The sequence below is a fragment of the Sinocyclocheilus grahami genome, unplaced genomic scaffold (genome assembly GCF_001515645.1).
Source record: "Sinocyclocheilus grahami isolate Dianchi unplaced genomic scaffold, SAMN03320097.WGS_v1.1 scaffold123.1, whole genome shotgun sequence".
In the NCBI taxonomy this organism is placed as follows: domain Eukaryota; kingdom Metazoa; phylum Chordata; class Actinopteri; order Cypriniformes; family Cyprinidae; genus Sinocyclocheilus; species Sinocyclocheilus grahami.
In genome coordinates, this window is record NW_015505302.1 from 106,155 (window position 1) to 113,774 (window position 7,620).

The 7,620-nt window shown below is 38.4% G+C and overlaps 1 pseudogene; it reads left to right on the forward strand.

Annotated features, from left to right (window-relative positions):
• The first annotated feature begins 932 nt into the window (after positions 1 to 932).
• LOC107590008 (E3 ubiquitin-protein ligase parkin-like) overlaps positions 933 to 7,620 on the forward strand; it is a 113,691-nt pseudogene continuing 107,003 nt past the window's right edge.

Sequence of the window (7,620 nt, forward strand, 5' to 3'; positions counted from 1 at the left end):
ATTACCATGCATCTCAATTAGAGTTGCTTGATTGGCACAGGACCCCTGGAAGTACACAATGTGAAATCTGCCATCTTCCTTCAGTCAGTCTCCTAAACTGTGAATGTCATGTGACTAATTACTCTGAAGCTGGAGCTAACAAAACAATCAGAGGCCCAAGAAATGATATTTATTATGTATTATTATTTACCTGTTAATAAATTCAGAAATCATTCTAATATGCTGATTAAGAAATATTTTGTATTATTATCAATGATGATTGATGTTATCAATGATGTTGTGCTGCTTATTTTTATGTTAAAATATTAGTGTATTTTTCAGGATTCTTTGATGAATAGAAACTTCAGAAGAACTGTATTTTTATTTAAATCTTTGTAACATTAAGTAATTTTTTAATCAGAAGTGACAGTAAAGACATTTAAGATTTCGGTTTAAAAAAAAAAAAAAAAAAAAGCTGTTCTTTTAATGTTTCTATTCATCAAAGATCCTGAAAAATATTAAGTAGCTCAACTGTTTTCAACATTGGAATAAGACTGGAGTTGTTAGACAAAAACTAAACATAACCGTAACATTAATCCCCCCTCCCACGCGTCCCACGCCGTAACGGTACCATCGGGGAGGGCGCCCTGGAGGCTGGTGCAGGACTGGAACAGGCACTTGAGGGCATTCTGGAGGAGCGGACACTGGAGGGCGCTCTGGTGGAGCAGGGCTGGCTAACTCGGGGGAATCAGGAGACGAAGGAGGGCTGGATGGGACCAGCAGAGGCGAAGGAGACTCCGGAGATGATGGAGAGCTGGCCGGGACCAGCGGAGACGATGGAGAGCTGGATGGGACCAGTGGACATGAAGGAGAGCTTTCTGGAGAGGATTCTGGGGTGAGGATGGGGGCCGAGAACTCTGGGGGTAGCGCTACGTCCATAAGCGCTGAGAGGCATGCTGGAGCAGACTCAAGCGCTGGAGTTTTGGATGACCGCCTCCTCCTCTTCAGCCTCTTACTTTGGGCTAAGTTTTGAAAGAGTGAAGCGGTCGACGGGCTTGAGTGAGCGGAGGCCGGCAGGTTTGCATCTGCATCTTGAGAATGCTGCGGCTGGCGAATTTGAGTGGGCAGCGGGCTTGAGTGAGCGGCTGCCGGTGAGCTTGAGAATGCCGCGGCCTTCGGCCTTGACTTCGGAGCGGCCGGCGGGCTTGCGGTAACCACATGTGACGACCACGGGCTGGACTCCGCTTCATCCACGGTGAGAGCTGATCCGGCGATCCACAGTGCGAATTTGATGTCGCTCTTCAGTGACCAGCATGGATCAGCTCCAGGTCTCGGCCGTCCTGGAAGATCAACATTGTGGCCCCTGAAGGGCTATGAACACCATTAATAGATGCCAGCTTCAGCCTCATGTTAGGTCCGTTCTTCTGTTATGCTCTGGTAGTGTGAAGGAGACGTGGTGATGAAGAGCAAAGTTTACTTTAATAAAGTAAATAACTCCTACAGGTACACTAACCAACTTAACATAAACTAGAACAGACACCGACTAAGGGAAAACTGAGGGTATTTGTAGGGGAACAAACAAAGGAACTGATGAGTTAATTAATCAAACACAGGTGAACAAAATGACAATCAGGAGACTAAGTAAAACTAGGTTACAGGGGAACAGGTTAACTGAAAACACAATGAAAACCAGGACAAAAACTAAACAACCCTAACAGGAGTAATGATGCTAAACATTCAGCTTTGCATTACAGGAATAAATTACATTTTAAAATATATTAAATTAGAAAATGGTTATTTTAAATTGTAGTAACATTTCACAGTATTCTTCCAACCCGAAACATTTGAATGATAGTGTATGTATGTGAATAAAAGGAATTCACACTTTGAAATGTGTCATACTAATAAGTTTGGCAAGGAAATATTTACATTTTGAATCTCCCTGCAGTAAATATGGAAGCAAATTTCTGACATTTTGGACTTGTGCTCGTCTGTGTTTACTGTATGTCAAAGTCAAGGTTTGTCTCGTTTTTGCCTCTAGAGTCTGAACAAAGCACAGTATATTCTTGTGATTCACAGTACCTCATTTTCACTGATGAAGCATTTGCTGTGTGTGAGAGCTGTTGCAGATGCTGTGTGGAGCTAAGCGTCCCACCTCATAACTCTACTGAAAATCATCTACTCAGCATTTATGGTACTTACAATAAAATTTAAATCACACTAGAGCTCATAAATCAGCGGAGAAACCCAGAATAGTACAAACTTGGATAGTTTACACGTTTTCCTGCCTGTTTTTTGTCTTTACTTGAGGTTTTGATTGACAGAACTGACATTTAGAGCTGTGGTTGTCTCTACAGCTGTTATGCTGCTTTCATGTCACTGCCAGGAAGTTCCTACATATAAGTTCTGAAGTCTAATTACAGTGTGATGTCCATTCAAGTGATTTAGAATAAAATAGATGTTAGACATTTTCATATTTCTTCCTCCCTCTTTCACTTCCTGACCAGCACAATGTATTTAGTATTCCTGCAACAAAACAAAGAGCAGTCAATTCATAAGTGTAAAATTGCCTTATCTGTGCTTGTGCTGCCACTGAGAATGATGGGAAATGTAGTTTTGTAAATGCCCTCAACTCACAAGGTTTTTGCACAAAAAGAAAATTTCTCACTGGTAACTACGCCATTGTGGTGTCATTAATGGCTCTCATCTCATAAATGCGATCAGTTGTAGGCATTACACTTCTCTAATGTTGTTCTCTGCTATAATGTTGGTCAAAGTGGTGGTGAAAGACATCAACCTATATGGTAGATGTGCAGAGAATCAACAAAAACTATCTCCGACAACAACGCCAACAGACATCACAGGGGTAAAACCCAACAAAGTGTCTGTTGCCGTCTGTTGGCATTTGTCGGTGCGGTGTAAATTGGCTTTAAAGGGATAGTTCACCCAAAAAAAAACATTTTGAACAATTTACTGAACGCAAATTGCGTATGCTATTTTGTGTCAGCTGTGCCACGCGGATACGCTGTTTAAGTCATTTACGTTTTGATTTGAATGAAAACAACGTATCCGCGTGGCACAGCTGACACAAAACAGCATACGCCATTTACGATCAGTGGAAACTCTCCAAAATGGCGCTAGGGTGACGCAGAGGAGACGAATTGTTGAATAGAGTAGTTTTTTTTTCTTTTGCTCACAAAAAGTATTTTCGTAGGGTCTCTTTCAGTAGAGTTAAGATTCAGTGTAAAATGGCGCTAGGGTGACGCAGAGGAGACGAATTGTTGAATAGAGCATTTACGATCAGTGGAAACTCTCCAAAATGGCGCTAGGGTGACGCAGAGGAGACGAATTGTTGAATAGAGTAGTTTTTTTTTCTTTTGCTCACAAAAAGTATTTTCGTAGCTTTGTAAAATTACGGTTGAACCCCTGATGTCACATGGATTATTTTACACATGGAACATTTATCTATGTTTCTGGGCCTTGATCGTGTAAGGACACTTGCTGTCTATGGGAGCTCTCAGATTCAATCAAAAATATCTTAATTTGTGTTCCGAAGATGAACGGAGGTCTTACGGGTTTGGAACGACATGAGGGTGAGTAAATAATGACAGCATTTTCATTTTTGGGTGAACTATCCCTTTAAGGTGCAGTCACATTTGTGATTTTTGCAGGCCAAAAAGATCCATTATCTACAATCAGTATGATAGCACACAAGCACAGCTCATGCAGAAGTCACTTTCAAACCAAGCAGTTTTCCCTGTTATGAACTTGAACCTGTTGCAAAATCTGGAAGATATCACAGATATTTTGAAGTTCCAAAAAACAACTATTGTTGCTGTTTAATCTTTAAAATCAATCTATTGGCTGACCTCTGATTAAAAAAAAAATAATAAAAAAAAATAAAAAACACCTGGATGATCTGATTCTTTAAGGGGATATATGCTGCGTTCCATTTGTACTCGAAGTCGGACATTCTGAGTTCCCAGTAGGAACTTTTAACTGGAACGCCAGAGTTCTGACTCGGAATCCCGGAGGAATCGCAACAACTCCAATTTCAGGATCCAGTAGGTTGCTCAGTGCATCAACAGAAGCGAAACAGTAGTAATATATTGTTTATTAGCACTTATGTTTGTCTGTCTCAATGTAATGCGAACAGTGGATGTGTTCATCTTGGTTTTCTGACTTCTCTACTGGAACATGGTCTACTTGCGTGTGACGTCATTCCCAGCTCCGACATCCGACTTCCGAGGTAAATCGAGCACAGCATTAATCTTGCCCAACACAGATTCTATTCCTGACCATCTATCGTAGTTATCATAGTCTACCAGTCATTCTTGTAGGTAGCAGACTTCTAGGGCCAGATTAGCTAAACAGGTCAAATTAGCGTGAGACTGCAATCTCATAAAAAGCACAGATGGGATTGGAAAGTTCTGCGGTTTATCTACTGACAATGTGCAAACTAAAGAACATAGACTCAGCCAGATTAATTCCATAATGACCAATGCAATCTACCATTAAGAGCAGTGCAAATTGGCGTAGGGTTGCAAACAATCAGAGCCAATGATAAGCATGTGCTGGTGATCTACTAACAACACAGACAGAAAATGGGTTAAGAACATGCTTTTTTGGGCATTAAATAATGACACAAATACCAGTAAACTGACTTCTTCAAACCTTAGTAAATCACCACTGGCCCTATTCGGACGGCAAGTGTTTCTCATGTGGACATCTGTAAAAATAAATTTACATGGCACCTCAGTGATAAAACTCATGGATTCAGATGGCGATTTATTCATGGTGGAGAAGCGAGTTCTGTGATCCTACGAACCTTGGAACGCGCTGCTCATGTGGCCAGTCGCATGATTGTCTACTGTGAATAAAATGTCATATGTTTGGAATAATAAAAATAAATTCATGTTTTATAATATCCTATTTATTATTTGATTATTCAAATCTCCTGCTTAAAAATATGAAAATAGACACCATAGTTGAAATACAGGTGCATCTCAATAAATTAGAATGTCATGGAAAAGTTCATTTATTTCATTAATTCAACTCAAATTGTGAAACTCGTGTATTAAATAAATTCAGTGCACACAGACCGAAGTAGTTTAAGTCTTTGGTTCATTGAATTTATTTAATACACAAGTTTTACAATTTGAATTGAATTACTGAAATAAATGAACTTTTCCACGATATTCTAATTTATTGAGATGCACCTGTAGTTTTCTGTCTTGCATTTTATCTCTCAAAATGTTGGATGTCATGAAAAATGTGGAGATTAGAAGAAAAAAGTTAATGCGACATCTTTTTTACGTAAGGTAAACATAAAGCTTCTTGGTTTATATTTTATGTAATTGTAGACTATATAATACATATTTAAAAATTGTATTGCATACCTGTTGCTGCCATAATAATGACTAATTAAAAATGTTTACATACTTTTTTCTCTTCTTTTTGTTCTTAACAGCTCCCACTCGCTGTGGTGGAGCAGTTATGAAATATTGTTCTTGGAAATACTTTCCAGCATTTCAGTAATAAATATGCATGCAAATTACAGCGAAGTGCAACAGTTAGCGTACAATTTTCGGCAGTGGTCAAAAGGATTTAAACAGTGAATTTTGAATCGATTTCTTCTTGTAAACTCAGAGATGTGAATTCGGATGCATTCTGGCATTCTGGATTCAGACGGCAAAAAAAATCACAGCCTAACCCCTGTAAATGTTAAAAATCGCTTACGTCCTCATAAGAAAAAATTGTCAGGCTTTTCATGATACATTTAAATACTCTCCTCCTATACATTTTGTGTCTGAAAGGGAAACTACTACAACTGCATAAGGTCAGTGGCAAAAATAACTGTTTCCATGCCTTTTCAGTGATAACTTTTCCACTGTGTGTTTTTAGTAAATCCAGACAGTAGTTTTAACATCAAAAGAGAGTTTGCACTGGCTCAAGTTGTTAGTAAATCTGGCCCTAAGTTTGTTGGTGGCCATATATTTTCACAAAATTGAAACATGCAAAAAAAAAAAAACTATTTTGTGAGTCAGTAAATTGCGTGAGAATCCTTGTGTTTTCCCACTGCTTTATTCTCGAGTGGCTCGTAAGTTTTGACACCAGCAGCAGGTTGTCACCTTGCTCTGTGGAACCAATATGCTGTATATTTTCTCAATTTGTTTTAATAAGCTCTCATCTTCTCTCAAAATTAATTTACATGTCTCTCATCCATATTTCCCACTGCTTCATTGTGCAGGGAATTTACTGGAGCACAGATAAAACTTGCACTAATTAAAAAGAGTTGGCCTTGTGTGTGTGTTGTACTGAGTGTTTCTGGAGAATGTAACCGGCTAATAGGTTATTTGCACAGCTCATAGCTCCTGGGTCTCACGTTATATATGTGTTTCTCACAGTCACAGTCTGTGATGCTGTAATCAACTCATCTTTAATTTTACCTTCTCTCTGCCAGTCATACGTTTTACACATATAAACAAACACTAAGATATAAATACATTTTTTATTGAATCTGCTCTACTGTTTTTTTTTTATTTTACGTAAAAAAAAAGATTTAAATTAATTCCGGATAGTGTTTTTAATTAAATAACTTTTTTTTACCCTTAGTAGTTTGTTTTGACAATTACTGTAGCATTTAATACTTAATAAAACAGCACTACTTACTGAGCATTTCTTGAGTAAAATAGCTGTTAGGGCTGGGTATCGTTCAAACATTTTCGATACCGATACCTTGACTTCGATACCGGTTCCTGAACGATACTTTTTTCAATACCAATTTTATGAAATCCATTTTAACAAGATTACATTACACATTACCTCAAAAAACTTACATTACACAAGTATCGAGTTCGATTCTTTTTAGGCACCGACTGAATCTCTTCAAAGTCAGTAAGCCAATATACAGCAAGCTTTATGTGCCTAAATCAGTGATTGGCTCTGGTGAGGCATCAAGGAAAACGCATGTTATGTGACCATTTATGCACAGTGTAGCAACATGGTACATTAGACAATTTTTAAATTTTAAACTATGCTTTTACTCAAAACACACTTTAAACCACCATTAAGTGTTTGTAATAACCTCCGATTGCAATCTAATGAGGGTTTTGGTCATATAATGTTATTTGTAGCCTTTTATAGCAAGCTAATCACTACACCTGCTTAGCATTTCTCATGTAAACACCCTGTATTGTTATGAAAATACGTAGAATCTCATGAAAATCACATACAAATCATATACTGTCATAATCGTGTGTTTATTAGCTTCATGTTTTATCCCTGTAAATGTTTTTCTGGAAGTGTAACGCACGCTCGTCATCGGAGAGAGGGCGGTTATGAACACATAACATGATTGACATCTAAACAGTGAATGAGCTTCCTCTGAGTCAGAACAGCGATCGGGTAAGATAAAACATACTGATACAGCGCTGGAAGCAGTTAATGCTCATCAGTAGGGATGGGTATCGTTAAAGGTTTTAACGGTATTACTACTCTTACCGATACTGCTTATCGAATCGGTACTTTAACGGTATTCTTATCGGTACTTTTTGTTATATATATTTTGGCATTTTACAACAATGACCGACTGATCTGATTCTGACGTTACGTTTGGGTTTTAGGGAGGAACGAATGCGC